Below are 22,211 nucleotides of genomic sequence, written 5' to 3' on the forward strand. Positions count from 1 at the left end.
GGGCTGCGCCCGCCCCGCCCGCCGCTCCCGCCTCCCCGTCCGGCCGCGGAGCCGCACTCCAGAGCCAGCGCCGGGCAGAGCGCGGGGCAGCGCAGGGAAGAGAGGAGGACGGGGACGAGCGGCACCCGCGCCAGACCGCAATACCCCAGCGGACGTCCCCCGGTTCCGTGCAGGGCTCCGGCTCTCCGCGGGTGGCGTGTCCCGCGGGAGTGGAGGGGAGAGGAGAGGAGAGGATAGGATTGCTCGCCGCTGGCGGGGAGCGGAGCGCAGCCCGTGTACGCGGGGGGGGGCATGGGGGTCCCGCAACGGGAGCAGCCGGAGCGCGGGCAGCGGCGGCCGCGGCAGCGGCGGCACCAGGTAAGGAGCACCCGGCACCGCGTCCGTGCCCCGCGGGCGTGCGAGTGCCCTCCGTGCCGCGAAGGGCTCGGGGGCAGCTTGGGGAAGGGCGTGAAGGACCCACGTCCTCTCCCCTCAGGTGCCGTTGGGAGAGAGGCTCGGCTGCTCAGGGCTCTGCGGAAGGACGGAGTGCAGGGAGCGGGGAAGCGGCGAGGAGCCGCGAGCCCCCCTTCCCCACCAGCCCGCCGTCCTCGTCCCGGCCGCCGCTCGGTGCCCGCCGCGCCGGGGCGGGGTGGCTGCGGCTGGGATGGGTCGCTCCCGCACGTCGCCTTTATAAATAGCGCTCGGATCTGCCTCCCGAGTAATGGCCGCGGGGGCGGCGGGGGTGTCCCCCGGGTCGCCGGTCACCTGCGGGGCGGCTCTGCCATCGGCTGCGGCAGCCGGGGCACGCCGCTCCCCTCTCCTAGTCTCACTTCGACAATAATGGCAGTTACGGAGTAAGTTTGCCTGGATCGGACATCTGTGGGGTAGAGCTGCTGTTCAGAGCTGAGACGGTGCAGTGGGGACCGCCAAGCGCTTGGGGTGGCAGAGGGAAAGGATCTTCAGCCCGTGCAGTTTCCTTAAATGATTTTAATGCTGTTTATTTAGTTACTGGATACAAGGCGCAACCTGCATCCTTTTGCACTCTTTGTTATATTGTAATATTCTGATAGTTGTTCGGTGGTCCATTCTCCAAACTTAGCGTTCGAGTTCATTAAATGGTAGCTAGCTGGGCTCAACTTTGCTTTAGATTTTATGTTCCTGGCTCCGCACCCCTTCGGTGTTCCGCTGCAGCGCCTTGCTGGGCTGGTGAGAGCCCCTGTGAATGGGGAAGTAGCGTTATGCAGGCTTGACAAAGGCAACTCCGGAGTCGACAAGTTTCAGATATGGCTATTAAGGTTCACGAAGTAGGTCAGTAAACTACCTTAGTACTTGGTGCTGCATTATTTTAATACATCAGTAGTTTGAATACTTGCTTTCAGCCTGGATTTTCTAGAGGAAACGAGTTCTATTTTTTATGATGCAAAAGATATGCAAAGTTGAAGAGAATTGCACATGTAAATTTCCCTGAGCTCTTTTGTGCGCAGTTTTCACTTCTAAAGGTTAACACTAGATGGCTTTCTTATATCAGCTATCCTACAGGGAAGGAAAGCATGTAATCTGGCTCTGCAGCCTGCTATTTCTGTATTTGTCTATTTTTTTTTTTCTTCACGTAAATAGTAAACTATGTTCTGGTCAGTTCTGCACTGATTAGACCCGAGCAGAATTTGAAGTTTGCTTACTAGCTGCCATAATTTATTGTTTTGATCAGCTTATCTTGCTGCTTAGACATTATTTTACATATGTGTCACTGATATCTAAAGAAAGTTTTAATTGAAAGGTAACTCTGCAAAATATTTACGATGCTTTAAAGGAAGACAACTGGATAAGGCAGGTTGTTTGAAAATTGGAAAAAGCCAATAATTCAGTCTCATTTGTTACTTAGTTTGATGGGCTTACTTTAAAAAGGACCATCGTGCATTGATATTGTCTGTTCAGCTATTTTTTCCCAGATTCTGTACCTGACTATCGTAGACTGAAACATTTGGGAGTTGGATTTAGAAATGTAGTGCATCACAACCTGCTGGATATAGGAATGCCTGGCCTGGATGCCTTATTACTCTATTTCTTGTGGGTTTTTTTCCAAAATTGTGCCTGCTGTCAGTGGAATGTGTTATTTGCCCTCCATTCACTTTTTCGGTGGCAGCTCTGAAATACTTCAATCTTAAATTTGGTCTTTGAAATATCTTTTATTATTAATGCAGACATGTTTAAATCATCAAGAGCTCTAATGCATTATAGATATTTAAACATCACTTAGGGTCCACAACAATTGATTTATAATTTATGTAGCATTCATATAAAGGTAGATTTAGAGAGGTCTCTGAATGTATTGTCTTGGTTTTGCAAGCCCAGTGGGTTACCTTACCAGGTCATGCAGCACTTAGATGTAACAAGAAGGAATACTTACTTGTAAGGATGCCAGACTGTTTCAGCAATCCTGTTGGATCAGTTAAAGATCATTTCATTTGTATATGCCAAGGATATAATGTAAAACCTAGAACTAAATAAAACCTCAATTCTTTCTAGCTGGTATCTGCTTACTGTGCATGTCAGTATTTTTAAAGGTTTATATTTCATTTTCCTGAAAGAAAGATAATGTGTTCTTCTTTTTGTAGACATACACTGACATGCCATTACTCAAGTGCATTGTGAAATACTCTTGCAAATGAAGAGAGTCAAATGAGGAACTAAGCAAAGCAGTGGTCAAACAGGCAAAACCATCCCTTTTGCTGTTTTTGACCTTTACAACTGAACAAAGGCAGTTCATTTTTTCACTTTCAGCTTCATAGGCATTGTACCTATCTGCTTTTTATCTGCAGATCACCAGTTCGAACTGCAGGAGAAAGTAAATATTTTCTCCTTGCCTTGGCTGGAGCTAAGATCATATTTAGACGGTTGGAAGTTAAAATATTTTGAGTAGGTTCATACCTTTTACTGCTTAGAGATCTGGTTTGGTAATATTGAGTGAGAAATGCTATGTTATTATGATAATATAAGTTACAGATTGTGGAAAGAGGGTGGGGCACTGGGTTATCTAGTTTCTCACGTTAGTCATCCAAAATTACCAACAGTAGCTGTTTTGACAGCTTGAAATGAAATCGGAGTTTTCTCTTTCCATGCAATTTTTGCTTTACAATTTAAAATGCTTTGCAAGTTTAAAATGTTTGGATAAGCTGGGTTGTAGATCAGTGAAGTGGAGATGGCTGTTGTTTGATGTATGTTGCAATATTGTACTCAAAGTAGAAAATTTTCTTATATTAGACATAATTTATATCAGATTCTTGAAACCCTTACCTCTTGCTAAGTCAAGACCAACTTCAGTTTATCTCTTTGTTTTCAAGAGATTTTTCATCCTCATAAATCTGAACAGTTCAGGAAGTTTAAGGTAGGGGTGCCTTGACAGTCTTTTTTTACCCTGGTTTTTCTACCTGAATTTTGAGGAAATACTGTGAGGACTGTCTACCATATCCAAGAATCCAGTAAGAAGAATTTGTGAAGGGAATTTGTATTTAGTAGATTGAAAAGTATGTTTCACAGTTGTTTGTTTGCTTATTTGTTAAACACTAGTTGTTCACATAAATTGCATTAAGAATAACAGTAATTTCTCATGACATTCAGTGATGATGCCATATGACTGGTTAGATTTTTAAGAATTGCCAGGACTTCACATGACTAGCTGTATTATTTTTTTTTAGTTTGTTGTGAAAGGGCAAACTTCATGTTGAACATCTGATTTATCATGACTGAAGTAAATGAGAGAGAACCTGTCTTCCTTTGTAGTAAAGCACTGACCCCAGATTTAAAGCCACTTTCATGAGTAATTGAATGAACGGAAGATTGAAGAGGATTATTATAATTGGTGATACTCTTCTAGTTTTTAGTTAGACAGGAGAGCAGTAGGCAGAAATGTCATCGTGAATATTTTGCACCATGGTTCTTACTAAAAGATGTGTAAGCTCTTGTTTGGATCATGAAACTGTAATTACATCAACAGTTAGCTACTCAAGATTTATAAGTGGATTCTTCTGGTTTTCTGGCATTTCTTAAATAATGAGCAGTCTATACATAATTAAAGGTTTTGTTTAAATGAAGTCTTGAATCCTTATGGAGGTAGTCTTCTAAATATGTAATAAATGTAAGCAGCTGCCATCCTGTCTTTTTGGATCTGCAAGCAAACAGCTTTATTGGATCTGATGCTTGTAAAACATTTTAAGAATAGTAAATGTTTGAAATGAAGTAGACATTTATTTTAGTTGCTGTTAACTGGGGATTCTGTTTTCCTTACAAAAATGACCTGTACTCAATTTTTTTTTTTCTTAAAGTTACAACATGTAATGTAGAAAGATACCATCACTGTTTTGAAAGTGAGGGAGTCTAGAAGGAGGCTAGGTGGAGGAGAGGTAGTAAATTGGCTTGTAGTAGCTAGGAGGCTGGAAGGTAGCGGTAGCTGAAGTTGTCATGACTGCCCCTCCCCCTCAGCAGCTTAAATAAAATTCTGAGCACAGGACTTGGAGTTTTGCCATTGACTTTGAATCTTTTCTTATATAATGCCTTCATTTGTTGTCCTTGGTCTTGCAAAGTCCCATATTCTCTCCTTTCCTTCACCTCTCCCTTCGCTGCTCAACTTGTCACTGACATAGCGGCTGTGGGTTGTGATAATGCCTGCCTGCATTTATGTGAAATATGTGTCCTCAAACATAAATCCCATCAAATCATTTTCATATAATTTCAGACTGAAAATTCATATTGTGAAATACCTATGATTCAAAAGCTAAAAGATGAGACTTATAAAGCTCTCGGTAAAACTCAACAATTTGCCCTTCCATTTCCCTTTAGGTTCACTAACTTTTATTTTAAACTTGATACAATCTGTGATGAAATTATAGAACTGCTTTGTGTATTACAGAAGCAACAGATTATGGTACTTAAAATTTTTTTATATGGAAAGGTACTCTGAGAACACTAGAGGTTCTGTGGCAGGTTAATTCAAATGCAGCAAAATGTGTTTTAATACTTTCATAAAATGTCTAGTGGTTTGATTTTTTTGTTTGTTTGTTTTGAGTTTTTTTTTTTGCTTATGCTTGTTTTGCTCTATATATATGAGAGGGAAAGGAGATTCTGGGTCACCTTGTATTTAATTTTGGATTTTTACTGTCACTTCAGTCAAATTGATAAATTGTGAAATGATATGAGACTTAAACAGCAATTAAGGTGAGTAGGGACAGAGTAAAACTTTCTGTAGGTGTTAGTTATGCACATACTGTTAAAATATGTTTTGCTATTTTTTTCCCTTTCATGTAGCGGATTAAAAAGAAATACTGCAATTAATGCATACTTAGCAAAACTGTCACTGCAAAAAGCAGTTCTGTCTCCTCTATTTTATGAAGAAGGTATTTGTGAAAGATAGGAAATTTCAGTCTGTTGGTTTTTTCCTTTTTTTTTTTTTTTTCCCCACCTCAGAGTTACAAATTATTTAATCATGCTTCTCTGACTGTTTTCATTTCTGGTTTCTGTTCAAAGCTAATTATTTCCTATTTTTAGGTACCTAAAGTGCATTCAAGGAAAAGAGCACTCCGTAGTGTTTTTCTGGCCTCTCAGCACTAAAAATGAATACCTGACATGTTTTAGAATGAAATCTCATTGTAATATTTGTGTGACACAGAATGGGGGGAAAAAAGATCGGAACACTGTGGCTGTGTATATTCATACATTCTCATGCCTAATGTGCACATCATCTACAACATGTAAGCAAGCATATGTATTTTGCTGTGCTGATCTTCCTTATTGCAGTGGCTGGCTGCCGTTGAAGAATTAGGAGCAATTTAAAGTGATCAGGTTGACCTTGCTGTTCTACTGTAGTAAAGTAAGCCTTGGTTTTACTTTGTAAGGTTGTCAGGACAACAGCTTATTATTGCTCCTCGTGGTTTTTCTCTGTAGCAATGAAGGGAGCTGTTTCAAGGACAGTGGCTGCCTTGCCACATTGGGCTGCAGGATTGCCAGCTGTGATTTGGGTTCAGCAGGATGCTCTGGGTTTGTCATGTAAAAATTCTAATTGATGATGAATGTGAGGATAATTTTGTTCATTGGTCTAATGCAAAACAACCCATTGTATTTACAAACCCATGGCCCATTTTCTCCACAGGATTGTCATTACTCCTCTGTTCTCTTCCATCTGAGACTCAGAGAAAAATGTTTGAAGTTTGACGGTATGGAACCTATGATAGAAGCTGATACAAGGCAGGAATTAGTTTATAGCTATGTTATGTCAGTGTGCTACAGCCTAACACTGGAGCTAACAAGTGAAACCACTGGGGATTTCTGTTAGGTTTAGTTTGTGATGTCTTTGACAAAAATATTGTATGAAGTTGGTGTTCAATGATAAGCCTCATAAACAGTAGAGGTGTTGTCATTTTGAAGAGCTACTTTTCTTGTTACATGGTAAATGAGAAAAATAATGCAAATTGTTACATACAACAAACTAATTGACTACAAAGGTGCTTCTGTGAGTGTGGTCATTATATGCAAGAGGTGCAGTATTTTCAACTGCAATAACTTTTAGATTGTTGGAATGTTCGGGGGTGGGAAGATGTTCAGTGTTCAGCAGGGAGAATTATATGAAGAAAACCTTCAAACAACTGAGGATTTTTTTTTTTTTTAATTTCATGAAATACACCAACATGGGACTTGTTTTGGCATTTCCATAGCTTCTTTTATATTGCTGATACAGAGGTATTCCTTAGTTTGATCTTCAAATTATTCAATCTGGGTTGAGCTGTGGTAGCCAATCAAGTGCTGTCCAGGTAGTTAAAATCCTTCAATCAAAACAGTAACCTTCTATTTCAAATTCCCTTTTCAGACAACTGAAACAACAGTCTATTCACAGAGTAATTTGGCAGAGATACATAGGCATCTGTTGCAACTGTAGGTGTAATACTAATCAGTTAAATCGATAAATAAGTTCAAGTTTCATTTAAGTAGGTCTTTGTATTGCTTTGTTTGTTACAGTGTGAAGTCTTTCCCATTTCATGATTCATGAAATGGTGTAAGGTGGAAAATGACTATAGGTTTCCTTGGTTGGATGATGAAATTAGTTTTTATTTTCATCGACTACATTTACAGATTCTGAAATGTAAAACCCTTCTGTTTCATACATAAACACATTTTTCTTTAGTCCTATGTTTTATTCCTTAATAGGAAGAAATCTAATGCAGTTGTTTTGATTTGGGTCTTGGTTTTGTGTTTAGTTTTATTTTTTTTTTCCCCTAAGCAGAAATTAAAATGGCCTTGTTTGAAGTTTCTGAGTATCTTTTATATACTTATTCATAGTCCTGGCACCTTTATATATATACTAAGTATATATACTAAGACCTTAAATGCCATCAGATGAGATTTAATATTGTTAATGGCAGTTTGCCCACCGTTTATCTTGAGTTTATCCAGGCTTTGAGCTTGGTTTTGATAGCATCTTTCTTATAAAGTTGCAGTGTTATGGTTTGGATGGGAGGACTGGCTTGATTGTCAGGCTCAAAACGTAGCAGTTAATGGTTTGTATTCCACCTGGAGATGAGTTACATGTGAAGTACTGTACTGGGACCTATTCTGTTTAGTACTGTGATCAGTGACCTGGAGGAGGAGATGAAGTGTTTCCTCATCAAATTTGCATGTGACATCACATTGTGGGAGTAGTTGACATGTTTGAGGACAGTGCTCTGCAGTTTAGAGAGGCTGGTGGCATGGACCATGATGAACCTTATGACATTCAACAAGGATAAATGCATGTTCTTATGCCTTGCCACAGCACCGGTTGGGGAGTGATTGCCTGGGAAACAGCTCTGCTGAAAGGGACCTGCACATTCTGACAGACAGGAGTCAGCATGTCAGTCTTCACTGACAGTAAAAAATGCCAGCAGCATACTGGACTTCATGAACAGAAGCATAGTCAGTGGATTGCCAATATTCAGTATTCCTCAGACCATACAGGATATACTCCATTCCAGTTTTGGTTCCCCCAATACATAAGAAATATTGAGTAAACTGAAGCTAGTTCGGTGGAAAGCCAGCAAAATGAGGGGCCTGTGGTGCAGAAGGGGAGGCTGAGAGAAACGGCTTTGCATAGCCTGGGCATCAGAAAGCTCAGGAGATACTTAATAGCGCCTCACAAGGTGATACCTAAGAGGTTATCAAGAAGACAGCTAGGCCCTTTACAGAGGTATGTGGCAAGAGGAAGAGACACAGCAGTCACAATGTAAAATAGATGAGGTTCTGATTTGGCACTTGCAAATAAAAATCACCCTAAGGACACTGAGGAATTGGAACAGGTAAAACAGGCAAGTTGTCAAATCTACATTCTTTCCGTTTTTTTTAAGACTAGACTGGACAAAGCCCTAAGCAAGTTGGTCTGAATAAAATGCTATGGTGGCTTCCAGTGTGAATTAATCTATGAAATATGACAAGCTTTTTATGATATCAGTTGCTCTGATAATTGAGAATTTTAATTGATATTCCAGTGTACTATTATTCCACTTTCTTATAGTACAGAATTTTTACAGAATATTTCCCTATTATTATATTGGGAAGATCTTTTTACAAGACTAAGAAATAATTACTATGAGCTCCTATTATATATTCTTTGTTTAAACCAGTTGACAAGAATTCCCAAATAAATTATTAGCACTTAAATATTTTATAACTATAGTATGTAACAAAAGAATAAGTGCTTAAAGACAATAGTGTCCTCTCAGGTTTGGCTTCCAATATACTTTGCTCACCTTGTCACTGAATTTTAAAACATGATTAACAATACTGGAATTTCAATGTGTGAATTTCTGTTGAGTGGTTCTGTTGAATCTCTTCCAAAAGATTGTTTTACTGTTAAAGAGCAGGACGCGAGTTTGAAACTGGCTCTCAGCAAGTCAAACTTACATTTGTATTTAGTTCTTTTGCTTTGACTACTAATTTTAGTCCTGTGGAACTCCTGATAACCTAAGTTAGAGTTACCCATGTGGCTGGAAAAAAAGGCTGTGATTTGCCTGAGTATTTAAAAATCCAAATTAAAATGGTTCGGCTCTGAAAACAGATACTGTTTGCACTTCTTTGTATTCAATCTTAACTTCTTAGTTTCATTAGCTAAAAACAAGAGCCAGCAGAATCTCAGAAGCTTGAGATGATTCCTATTCTTGCTCATGCAACTTCATAGTTGTTACACTTTCAAGTATTTCTGTGTTTACCAAAGCATGAATCAGACATATTAAGTGTTTAAAATTTCAGGGGGTTGTATAACATTTGGCTTCAGTATGAAAGAGGTTGCAAATGCATGCTGAGATAATCATAACAAACAGGAAAGGGAATGGAAAGAATTTCCTTTAGGGTAAAATTCCTTAAAGTGGAAATAACCCTGATAGATAGTACTTGTCAGGTCGAAGAGACGGTTATGACTTGCCTTCTGAAGATATTTTTACTGAAGGTGAAAGGATGTGGAGAAGCTCAGTCAGATGTCCTTTTAAACCATCTTTTCAAAAAAAGGAGTTAAAACACTAATTTTATTAAATCGATGGATCTCCAAAATTCTTGAATTAAGACTGTTGATAGGTACAGATCAACAGCCCAAACCTGAAGCCTCCTTTGCCCTGAACTGAACTACTTGTTTCTTTTATGATCCGGTTGCTATAGAAAATAACTACATCATTGATCTTTCTTACAAATCAGTTGCACTCAATTTTGATTACTGATGGGTTGCTGTTTTGGTGTTTTGTTGTGGTTTTTTGTTTTGCTTTGTTTTGTTTCTCCCCCCCCATGCCCCCCCCGTAGTGGGAGACTGTTCAGGGACTCAGTTCACTGAGGACTGAAATTTTCTACTAATCTGTACGTGAAGCACATGCTGAGGTTGCAGCCCACTTGTTTGATTCTGCCAATATCCTTGTTTAACGTAAATACTTTGTCTTTCTTCCTGATACTTATAGACAACTTGCTTTGTCATAACTCAGTTTTCTGAGGTTGATCCAGTTGAAGTTTTAGTCAGTCTTTAAACAAGACAAACACTTAGATGCTTCTTGTAGAGTATGGTACAAATACAGTGGCTGGGGAACAGAAGTCCCTTCTCTATACTTGTTTTATTTCTATGTTTTATTATGGCTAAGCGACATTCTACACAAATCAAAATTGTATTCTGTACATCTTGAAAGAGTGACTCCAAACATAAAAGGGGAAGTAAATTGTTCATCATAACTTACTTTGTTCTTTCTCAGTTATATTTTTTACCTTCCTTTGCAATGCCAGTGCTTCTCAACTTGGTGTTGTATTCAGATTTCATTAGTAACCTTCACTTTGTGTCAAGGTCCTTACTGAAAATATGAGATGAAACTGATTCCAAGATTGACCTTAGACTTCATCTAATAAACTGCTTTAGGTGTTTTTTTTTCAGGAGAGTCAATAGTCTCTTTACTTGTTCTCTTTTCAGTATGGTACTGTATCAGATACTTCCTTAATTTTGGGTTGTACCTTAAGGATTTTTCTTGAATACCATTGATGAGCTGATCTAGGGTATCTTTCTTCTGTGTAGAGCTGCAGCTCTCGAACCAGCTTGTCCTTGATGCTTGTGGGAACCCAGCTGAAGCAGTAGCTCTTGCTGAGTTCCTAAATAGGTTGAATATGGTTTATGTACCAAGCAGTGACAGTAATTTAAAATACTATCTACATAGAATTTTTGTAGCTATGATATGTGAGCTTCCTTACTCTAAATTGTGTTCTTTCATGCAGTCCAACTAATCTTTTGATTTTATCAAGGTTGGCATAGTTGCTAATGGCATATGCAGGAGAAAGCATACCTTCTTGGAACCTAATGTCGAACCAAGTTCTGGCCAGTTCTCAAATGAAACAGTGTAGATTTCCTGCTTTTTGTAAGTTAATGTGTCTTATAAACCCTTGAGAACTAAATAATTCATTAGTGAGTTTAAAAAGTCTGTTCATTGGCATTTTATTTTCAGAGCAGGACTAAGCCTTTGAAATTATTCTCCTGATCTTCCCACTTAACAATATTTTGTTAGCATGATGAAGTTGTTTCAGATAATGTAAATTATATTTCTTTGTAATAAAACTAACCCAAATAAGATATTGACTGTAACATAAACTGCATTTCTAATTCTGAATGCTATACAATGTGACTGAGTAATTGAGACATGGAAGTTAAAAACAATAGTGCTGAAGGTGATGTACTTTACAAAAATTTAAGGTGAATATGTGAGAAGAAAGCAAATAGCAAAATGAAACAAAGTTTATGGAGTAAACTCTTATTTCTCAGTATTCAGGAAGTAAATATTTTCTCAGACTTGTTATGACTTGGACAGAATTATAAAACTATTGTGTCAGTTTTGTCAAGCTCACTCAAATTGAGTTTAGTAATCTGAGATATGGCAACTCAATGGGAAGGGGACTTAAACAAAATAAACAAAACAAGCCAGCAAACCCACATTATTAAGGAAAGTGATTGAGAACTGTTGTTCTCAGCAGCATCTACTTTTTCAGGGTTTTTTTTGTTTGTTTTTTTTTTAATGTTCGGCTGGAGGTGGAAAAAAATGTGTATTCCTCAGGCTGTCCCCCCACCTATCTTCCCTTTTCTCCTCATGAAGGCACTATGGCTGGTATTTGAATTTTTAATAGAAAGATCACAGATCGCTATCTTATAGTGGTTACTTTTTTCAGTGTTTTATTTTTGTGGCTTTTGCTTGTTATAATAGTTTGACTCACAGATTTGATCACATACCAGTGTTTTGGTTACGTGCACCAAAATAAATACACAGCTTGCTATATTTGCTTTGTATTTTTCTATTTCTTTATTGGGTTTTTTAGTTCATTTAAAGTAGATTTCAACAAAATTGCAACTAATTGCCAGTAGCCCAGCTGATTTATATGAACAGTATAAAGATTCTCATAGTTGAGCTGACCACAGTAAAACCTTGCAGTTGTGTTATGAAACCTAGAATCTGAGCTTCTAATAAAGTGTTTGTGGCCTTCAACCTCTTTGGCAATAAATTAAAAAGAGAAATCTGTTTCAAGTGCATTTTTTCCTTAAACTGTAATGACATAACTTCTACTCTAATGCTTTTCTCCTCCCACATGCAGTCTACAGTAAAAGTTTTCATGGCCTTCACTCGTGCTCTATGCTGTCTCCCACACCTCTCTACTGACTTGCCATTACCCACTTCTGGAACAAAAAATGACTTTCCTATGTTTAAAAAGCGTAGACCTGTGGTACGACTGCATAACCCACTTAAACCCTGGGTGGTTTACTGTGACCAAGGGGGCCCAGTGTGTGGTTTGTCTCTCTAGAGGTGGAGGCAGAGCATAGCTCTTGGTGAAAGGCAGCTGACTGTCAGCTCTTGTGCACCTTTTGGATGGGAAGTGTGTGGTCAGATTTGCTTCCTACTCATGATGTTTTGACGTTTATTGCTGCCAAGAGGACATGCTCTCAGCACCTGAGTAAGACAACAACACAGGTTGCCCCTTGACCACTGGCAAATTAGTGAAATTCCTTTTCCAGCTATGTGTTTTAAAGGACATGTACAGTATGGAGTAGAGGAGTAGATGGGCTATGTTTTTTCTAAATTTATGGAGAATGTTCTGTCCTTTCAAACCAGTTAGGCTTTAAATGACTTTATCTCACCAGTTAGAGGAAATAAAAACACTGCAAGAGGTTCCAAAGACCAGAAGTCTGTATATGGTTCACAAAGATGATGGGGAGGGTGGGTGTGAGTCGGTACACTTTTCAGGATACAAATCTTGGCCTTCTTTTTGTTGTTCTTGTTCCTGTTTAATACCTATAAGATTAGCACCTTTTATCATACTGATGAAGTCATCATGGCTAGGCTTTGTGAACGAAGATTTGGGAAGGGCTCTACCCACTTTTGTTGCAAGCGCGTTGGTGGCTAAAAAGGCCAATACGAGACAGGAACGTCCGGTTGCAGAAGGCGCAGCAGAAAGACTCCTTAGGTGGTATAGTCTGCAAGGCACGATTCTTTCTGTGTTGTCTTTTCTCCTCAAGGGTGATCCTGCGTGCTTTCTCAAAAGCATCAGCAGCATTATAGATGGTGTGCCTCTAGGCCTCCCGACTAGAGGCCAGAGTAGAGGCCAGTGGTCAATATGGCCAAGGCTGAGATGTTGTTTCAGGGAGTCCTTGTATCTTTTCTTCGGGGCTCCTCTCCTGTGGCAGCCAGTGGCAAGTTCACCATAAAGCAAGATCCTAGGGAGGTGGTGGTCCTTCATCCTGGAGACGTGCCCTGCCCAACGCAGCAATAAATAAACAGTGTGACATTCAGGTAAGGCAGCGATGAAAGCCTCTTGAGCTCTGTATGTGGTCAATATTTTGAATAATTTGACAGAAGGGTTTTGTTTCAGGTAGAATCACGGTTCTTTACTTTTTTCTTATTTAACATCTTGCCTGAAACATACAGTAAGTATGTACACTCTGGAGGTTATTCATTAGTTTAATGATAACTCTGCTATCCTTGACAGAGATACCTTCTTCCTCTCTCCTATGTGACTACCATAGCCACTGGTATGTTTTAATATTATTTTTATAATCAAAGATGAACAATTGGTAAAACTTAGCTTCTCCATGTTGAGTAATTTCTAAGTTAATAAAGATGCCATTATCTTATTAGAAGAGTTGAAAAGATGTTTAAGAGGTAAGAAGGTGTAAGGTTGTGTTTTCTGGGAAGTTAATATATTAACAGCAGTTTCTCTCCACAAACTGATAGGCTGTAGAATAGGTGGATATATGTTGCCTTCAGGATGCTCCTAATTAGAGGGAGAGTGAGAAGACCAAGTGAACGAAAACACAAGGAGAATATGAAAATATTTATTATGAATACCCTCCATTTGTATGAAATGGTCTCAATTTTTCTGTTAGATTAAAAGAATTGTTCATCTGAAAGAAAATAAATCACTTCAAGCTTCATTGTTAGATATTAAGCACTAGATTATAAGAATTTATATAGTGGTTTTGGTTTTCATTTTCCTTGTACCAAAAGAATCTCAATCAGCTTTTTCCTGACTGCTCTTTGACAAATACAGAGGGGAGGGCAGATCTATATTTTGCGATCATTGATATTTTGAGTAGAATACTTGAGAATTTGGGCTGCATATTAAGCAAATCTCAAGTTTTCCTTCTTTGTCTTTCCCTATATTTTCCTGTGGTGGGGTCAGAGAAAATTCTTGAACACAAGTATTCTGCTTTCTTCATAGTCCAAAGTATACAAGATGATCTTTTATGTTCCCTTTGTTTGTTTTTTGTCTGTACTTCTTAAAAGTAGTTTAACTTGAAAATACTTCTGTTTTTTGCGAAAAGCATTTGTGTACCTGTTTTGTTTTTAAAAGTATGAGATGCTTTAAAATACTATAGGTGATAATCATGACTGAAACAAGAAATACTCTCCCTTTGTGGGAAGGGGAAAGAAGTGCTGGGTGATATTTAGAATATTTATGATAGCTGCAAAGCATGTATACTGCAATGGTACAATTGTCTCAAGGTTTTTTGTCCTTCTGAAAAGAAATAAACCAGCAGTAATGATCTTGGGTTGGGGAGTGGGGAAATCTTTGACAGGTGGGAGAGGGGTGAGTGAATCAATGGAGTATGTACATTTGCACGCCTGTGCACACATCTGAAATGTAGAAAGAGAAACAAAACATAACTCTGAGTAACTGTTTCTTTCGGGGGGAGGGTGTTGGTTTTTTGTTTGGTTGGTTTTGGGTTTATTTGTTGATCTTTATAAATCAGCAAAAAGAAACAGTTTATCCTTCGTCTGTGATGTTTATGATTTAGAGCTTTTTTTTTGATTGCTAAATGTCTGTTCCTGCTGGAAATGCTATGGCATTTGACTGCTAATTTTCATTACTCTTTTGTTCTGTTGCAGTTTTTAGAATGAAATACATTGTATATCCTTAATGGGTATGAATTGTTACATAAGTGCATTATTGAGATAAAACTGTGTGAAGGCACATGCAATTTCAAAATGTGTTATAAATCAGTATTTTACTCCAACCTTCTTCCTAGTAGCAATTGAAGCTTTATAAGAGAAGGGTTTGTCTTGGTTTAGTTTTGATTCAACAGCTGAGATAAAGGATGTGTTTCTAGAACTTCAACAACCTTGAAAGTTTGTTTTGGGTTAGGTTAAATTCCTCTAAGATACTAAGAATTTTTTCACCAGAGCAAAAGTCTGTGTTCACATCAACATGAAAGATTGTTCATTCAGAGGCACTGAATGAATAAGGGAGACTTACTTTTGAGACAGAAGATGTGGCATGCCATGATGCCAAAGCTGTGCTCAACCTGCACTAACTAGCAGAATGCACAAAGGTGCAGAGCCTTGCTGTCTTTCTTAAATAATATGTTTGGGTATAAAAGACAGCAAGAAACTTGGTGTCTTTTTAAGTTCCAATCACTCATTACTTTACTTTACGTTCTCTTCTTTGCATGGACTAGGAGCGTGAACCTCAAATGAGAGCCATTATAACTAATGTTTGGGGGAAAACATACATTGAGAGAATGAGTTGCTCTCTTTAAAAAAGTGTGGTAATTTAATTTTTTTTCATAGAAAACTTAAATGAATATATAGAACTATATTATCTTGATGTAGTCTCCTAGTTGTATATTTACATTTATTTTGACTCTCTTAAATAAATATGTTCAGAATCTTGCTTTATTTAGAAGTGGATTAAGTTATATCTGAATCATGTTGAAATCTGTTAAGTCTTAACTGGTGGAGTTTTAAATTAGGATTGTAAATGCCTTTTTAGCACTTTTTATTTCTGTGATGTGTGATGATACCTAAACTGTGTAACTGTGTGCAGAAATAAGGGGAATGGACTTGTCTCTTGGCCAACTTTTTCCCCCCCCCCGATCTCAGGTGGCTATTACTCCAGTTTCACAAATACTGACTGTCTGTAATTACTCCACACTTAAGAATATTTTTTAAGTTCAGCAGCATTTGGCCTTTTTAAATACACAAACCCAGGGTCTATCCTACTGAAGAAGAAGAGAAAATTACTCTGTATGGCATATGGCAAAGTGAAACTGTTATCCCTGCTAATTTTTCACTAATTTATATATGTTGTATTTTTTCTTTTCCTCAGACAGTGAAGTCTAAAACAGTCCATGAAAAATACTGCTTCACATATTTCTGGTACAGCAAACATACCTTGTTTTGAGTAATTTTTTGTTTTACAGGAGGCAGGCCTTTCTGTGCCTTTCCTCATTTCTCTTATCATGCAATAGAGCCTTTGGGATGCTTCCAGTTTGATTGGCAGGCTGGCATGTTAAGGCGTGGTGGAAATACAAACTGTGTGTTTTTCTTTCAGAACCACACAAACTATGCCATATTTGAAGTAAGTAATTGAAGCTCCATCTACAAAAATAATGGCCTTAAGAATTTAAACTGGTGTTGGTTTTTTTTGAAATAGAGGAGAAAAAGTATCTGTCAAACACAAATGTAAAAGGAATCAAAATGAGGCGATCCTGACCAGAAACCAAGCTTTACTTTTAAGTTAATTCACTGACTAGTCTTCTGATTTGCCATTCAGTAAAGAACAAAGGGCTGGACAACAGCAGTAGAGGCGGTAATTGTAATAGCCCATATTAAAAATGCATTGTGAAGGAGCCTTCTCTGCAGCTATGTCAGGGAGATGGGGGATGGAGAGGAACAAAAACAAACAAAAAACCCCCAACTGAAATAAACAACTTCCCCAGCCCCCTAACAGGTAAGATTAATTATTTACTTAGTAACAGTTCAGAAACACTGGATGGGTGGAAGAGTGGTGAACAAATTTTTTTTGGGGGGGGTCAGGCAAACAGAATATACACTAGGCTGTAGTGTAAGTATATTAGGCTCTAGTTGCAATGGGAAATCAAAATGTAGTAAAAACATTTCCTTAGTCAAAGTAATCAAAGAATTAGTTTATAATTTTGTAAAGTGTGCAAAGATCTATGATCTCATTCCAGCTTCCCAAAAATGTTTATTTATATCAATGACGTTATTTAAAATTTACACTTAAATGGCTTCAAGTTTTTTTATATAAGGCAGCTACCATATCCTGAAACATTTGGTATTACAACCTTCAAAAAAGGTATTCTTTCCCCCAGTTCACTTAATGGGTCAAATCAAGTGATTTTTGTCTATGATGGACTTTCTTTGACTTCAGTGAAACTAGAATGAACATATACCCAAAAATCTGTCACCAAATCTGTTGATGTATGGATGTGGATTAATGTTATTTGGGATGCTGAAAGTGTCGGGCTGCTCCCAAGTTAGTACTTCTTGACTTAAAAAAAGGATAGTGTTCTTGTTACAGTATGTTGTAGTGTACTTATCAGCTCAGATGATGGCTCAGGTCTCTGTACTTCTCGAAAGGATCACCATTAATTTTTTTTTTTCTGTTATGTATTTGCCTTGTATTCCTCGTTTATTTCACTCTACTGTTACACCATGTAATTGGTTGTTGACTATAAAAGCAATGGTAGTAAATTATCCAATTCTTGGAATGAATTTGATGACCAATTATACTATTTTTGTCTCTGATATTTGAAGGGAAATGAGAGACATTCAAATGCAACTCTGAGCATTGTCAATCTTTTCAGTGTTGTTTCAAAGTTAAGAGAAAGAGGACTACAGAATTTTGAATAGGGTTCAGCATGTACAGAAAGCACTAAGAGATTATAAGTGCCTTTAACGAAGAATTAATTTCTAAATTCTGCACACTAATTTATTTAAATTACTAGATATTTCAGTAGGAGAGCTGAATTTTGTAATTTTGTTTCCTGTATTTCAAGAGGGATGTTGATAAACTTGGGAGCATCAATAAGATGGGTGGAAGGCCCTTGCTTGGAGCAAAAGACCTGTTGGAAGATGCTGCAAAGCTTGTTCATTCTGACAGAGAAGCAGCTACTGTGCGACCTAAGAGTATCCTATAGCTTCTTGAAGGGTAGTTTCAAAAATGATAGAGCTGATTTTTTTTCTCAGTGTCACCAAATTGTCCACAAACTATGATATGGTATGTGTTTGGGTTAGATGTGAGGAAGAGCACTACTCAATAGTAGGTGGAGGGAGGCCTGGAACAGACTGCCTGGAGAATTTTCCATCTTTGGAGGTCTTGAAGACTAAGCAAGACATTGCTGAGTCAGGCATGAAATGGTCATGCCTGACCATTTCCAGCTGATGACAGTCCTGCTCTGAGCAGAAGATTGGACTGCATGACTTCCAGAAGTGTCTCTCAACCTAAACTGATTATGTTTTTGTTCATCTTCTAGCCCCTTTCTTTTATTACCTCATTCTAAAATGAAATGTGGCTTGTGTGTTTTTTTGAAAAAGCAAATTTGCTGTCAAAAAGCAAATCCCTTCACTGATTTCATTTGAAAGCTATCTTACTTTTCACTCTAGAGGAAAACAGCTGATAAAGAAATGTTCTCGGGTTTTCTGTAGTACTTAATATCTTGCTTTCCTCTCAAAAAATTACAAAAAGTATTTTTTCTCCCCAGACAAAGGCTAACGGTAAATAAAATATTAAACAGACCTATGGGAGCAATATAAAAAAAATATTCATCTTATTTCTGTGAATAGCATTCACAACACCGTAATTTAATTATGGTTTTTTCACACACATTTTATGACCTGTGAATAATTTTTGTATCTTTCTTGCTTTTAAGCAGTTGCCTTAAGTCAGTTGCCATGTGCCACTTATCTTTAATTGAAATGGTCATTGTCTAGCTGATTTTTTTTCTTTTTATCTGCTTTTCTGTGGATACTGTCAATGATTTCTGCCTTGTTTATTAGCTTTGATTCCAGGCTGATAACTCACCTTTACATTAATACTTTCAGCATTTACATTTTCATGAGATTTCTCTTTTTTGTGTTGAGGTGATATAAAAAGCACTGCTAATGTCTTACTGCTGTACTCTGAAAATGCAGGGAATTTGAGGCCCTGTCTCTTTCATTGTGGGGTGTGGTACTCAACTTTGCTGTGGTGATACCAAACCACTCACATTTAAGGTCTTTAAGGTCTTTATCTCTTCTGTGATGAAGTCTGGCATTGTACAAAGTTAAAAAAAAAAGGGGGGAGGGGGGATGTGAGGACTAAATGTTGAGCTATTCCTGGCAGAAAAGAGAAAAGCAATAAAACCAAAGATCGCAAAGTAGCTATGCTATTTACTCTATATTATTTACTGTATTTTCTATAATTTGTGGTCCAAGCATGATATTTTGCAGTGCCAGAATTGGTATTATTTTGTGCTCTCTTTATGGTCTTGCTTATTACATACTTTTGCTGTGTTGTCAAAATGAGGTGTTGCAAAGGGAGAAAACAATGCCTAGAGCTGAACATTGTTTCACAGAAGAAAAATAAAGGTAGAAATGAAGATGATGTGTTCACATTATGCACGTGAATGGCAGTGTGCAAAGTGTCATGTTGAAAATATAAATCATAAAGATTTAGTTCTTTATTACCTTTTATTAAAGATACTTACATTCCATATTAATTGTAGATTTATTGTAGGTAAAAAGACATCTATTGAAATAATGGGCAATACAGAGTGTTCTGTTTATTTCTGACAAAATCATTTTGTTGTAATTCACACTCTTTCCCAACTGAAAAGCAAGTATGGTAGAGCTCTCTCTATCTTACCTTTTCTATTTTCATAATGAATATTCTTTACTTATTCAAAATGTGATAGAACTCTTCCAGGTCAGAGCAGGGTTAGTTTTTTTCATATTCAGGATAAAGCTATAGTTACATTTGCATGTCTATAAGAAAATTCTGGTGGCCTAAGGATAGGCCTATTTACAGTGCTGCTTATATTAGAGAGTGTGGCAATAGTGCATATTTCACTGTTCACTTTGTGTGTCTTAGCATGCGCTCTGTGTTATTTTTTCAGAGTAAGCATCATCCAAAGTTGCAGTCAATCTGAGACTTAAGCAGACAAAAGATAAATGAATATTGCTTTTAACATTAGTAACTGCTGTGTAATTAATTGCGCTCAATTAGCAGATCTTTAAGTATTCATGCTGCAGTAATGTAATTTGTTTTCCCAGGTAGCTGATCACAAAATAGGGAAAGCTGCTTTTAACAAACTCAAGTAATTGCATATTTCATTGAAAACGTTTTGATTGAAACAGTGGTGACTTACCTGATGATCCTCAGTCTGTCTTGGACCCATTCAGTTGTTCCAGCTGTTGCTTTAAGACATGAGATGGGTGTTTGGGCGGTGTGCTCCCTGATAATTGAATGCTTTTCCCTGTGCTAGTCAACTAGATACCTAGAGTTTGGAAGTACATCCATTGGGGAGACATCCCTCCTTGGCTGCATGCACAGGGACTGGTATGTAAAACTAGGAACAATGTTTACTATGATGAAATATCTGTAAACTGACCTGTATCTGGTGAGGTTCAGCCAGCCTGGATCAAATATGATATCCCTTCTATAGGTGCAAATTTAACTTTGTGATAGTATTTTTATATTGTATATCATTTTATATTGTGACAGCATTTGTGATGGATATGCTGTGATGGTATGTAATAGTGATAAAGTTCTCAAATTCCTTTTAAACTGAGTGGTATGTGTAGCCTACAACATGATTAGTGCCCTCATCTGTTTGACTTTTAGAATTTGAATTTTCCACGTGCCACTAGGCTATAGAGGATTACAGATCTTCAAGAGATGAATGTAATCCTTACTATGATGAATGTTGGTATTTAATAAAACTCACAAACAAGCGTACAAACTGAGGTGTCAGGCATCCTGAACCAACACGAGTTATTTTTTATTGTTTGTGTGACTTTGGTTCAGAATATGGAGTCCAAGAAAAATCTGTAACTGGGGAATTCCACTTTGGGTTTTAAATAGACATTGTAACATTGCAGCCAGTATTGGTATTAAAAACAACCACCTTGTCAAATAAGGGAGAAGTTTGAGGTTTTTTTGTTGTGTTTTTATTTGTGTTCTTTTGCTGGGTTTGGGTGTTTGGTTTGTTGTTTTTTTTTTTTTTGCGATGATATTTGAAACATTGATCTATACATGTTTAGCTGGGCAGCATAAAATTAAGAAAGAACTTATGGATTTAGAAGGAAAACCCAGTTTACAAGTCAATGTGTAAAATTTGTGCTGTCCAAAAACAGGGATTTCACAAGTTTTAAAGCAATGGTTATTGTATATCTTTGTTTTGTTTCACAGTAAAGCATGCTGCTACTTCCTTAGCCTTATTGTTTTCTATTTCTCAGTCTGTATTTCAAAAAGAAGCAGCATGTTTTCTCTCTGAAATGAAGAATTACAATGGATTTCTTGTATGAAACACCTGCACAGTAGGAAGTGAAACAGAACTTTTTAGCTCTCACTGTTTTATGGCAAGATTTCTGTTCCCTTTCCTTCCTGTAAACAAAAGGAGTCAGAGAGTGGGGAAATAGACTGTTTACAGGATATTTTCTGTATGAAAGGAAGGAAAAGTGCCTTTACAGAGATCAGCCTATTGTGTTGGCAATATGGAAAGTTATATGGAGTTAAATTGAATTTAGTATTTGGAGGGGAAATACATGGCAAAATACATGTAACCATTTGAGTTTTGATGCTGAAAAGTGCTAGATGCCCCCATTAGTTGCTAAAATCAAAGCAGGAGCTAGGACATGGAGTGCTGTGGTTTGGTCCCAAATCCTGTGTGTAACCTATGATCACTGTAAGAAGTAAATCAGAGACAGACTACACTTTGCATAAGCTCTTAGCTTTTGTTTTAATGTGACTTTTATTTATAAACAAGCACCTTTGATACTTGTACTTTTAGATACATGTTTAAGTTACTTTTGCACATCTGTCTTCCAGCTTTCTGTCTTTGGAAACCATTACTTCCATGAAAAATACAATTATGACACTTGTCTAGCAAAGACAACTGTATTTCAATGTGCATGTAGTGTGTATATATTTTCAAAGTTCTGCTTTAAATGTGAAATGTATTAACTATAATTCTAGTGTGAATCAGATTATCTTATTCTTGCCTGTATTATAAAATTAATTACTGTGAATAGCTACTTAATTTTCATTTTCCTTCTGTAGCACCAGCAAGAACCTTTATTATCAGTAAGAAATGTGGATTAGGTATTTAACTCCAAATTCTGCTTAAGCATTATGGAACAATATTGCTTTCTTGAAACCTCACATGTATGAGATGATAGGACTGACAATAGCTTTGCCACTAGAACTGAGCA

General features: G+C 37.7%; 1 protein-coding gene across 3 annotated transcripts in view; it reads left to right on the plus strand.

Moving 5' to 3' along the window:
• The first annotated feature begins 43 nt into the window (after window positions 1-43).
• SIPA1L2 (signal induced proliferation associated 1 like 2) overlaps window positions 44-22,211 on the plus strand; it is a 131,936-nt gene continuing 109,768 nt past the window's right edge. For all 3 annotated transcript variants that reach the window (XM_027685447.1, XM_027685455.1, XM_027685458.1), the window contains exon 1: window positions 44-357. The gene's annotated coding sequence lies outside the window, so the exon portion shown is untranslated. The remainder of the gene's footprint in view (window positions 358-22,211) is intronic.

The sequence above is a fragment of the Neopelma chrysocephalum genome, unplaced genomic scaffold, assembly GCF_003984885.1.
Source record: "Neopelma chrysocephalum unplaced genomic scaffold, ASM398488v2 Primary Assembly neopelma1_23, whole genome shotgun sequence".
In the NCBI taxonomy this organism is placed as follows: domain Eukaryota; kingdom Metazoa; phylum Chordata; class Aves; order Passeriformes; family Pipridae; genus Neopelma; species Neopelma chrysocephalum.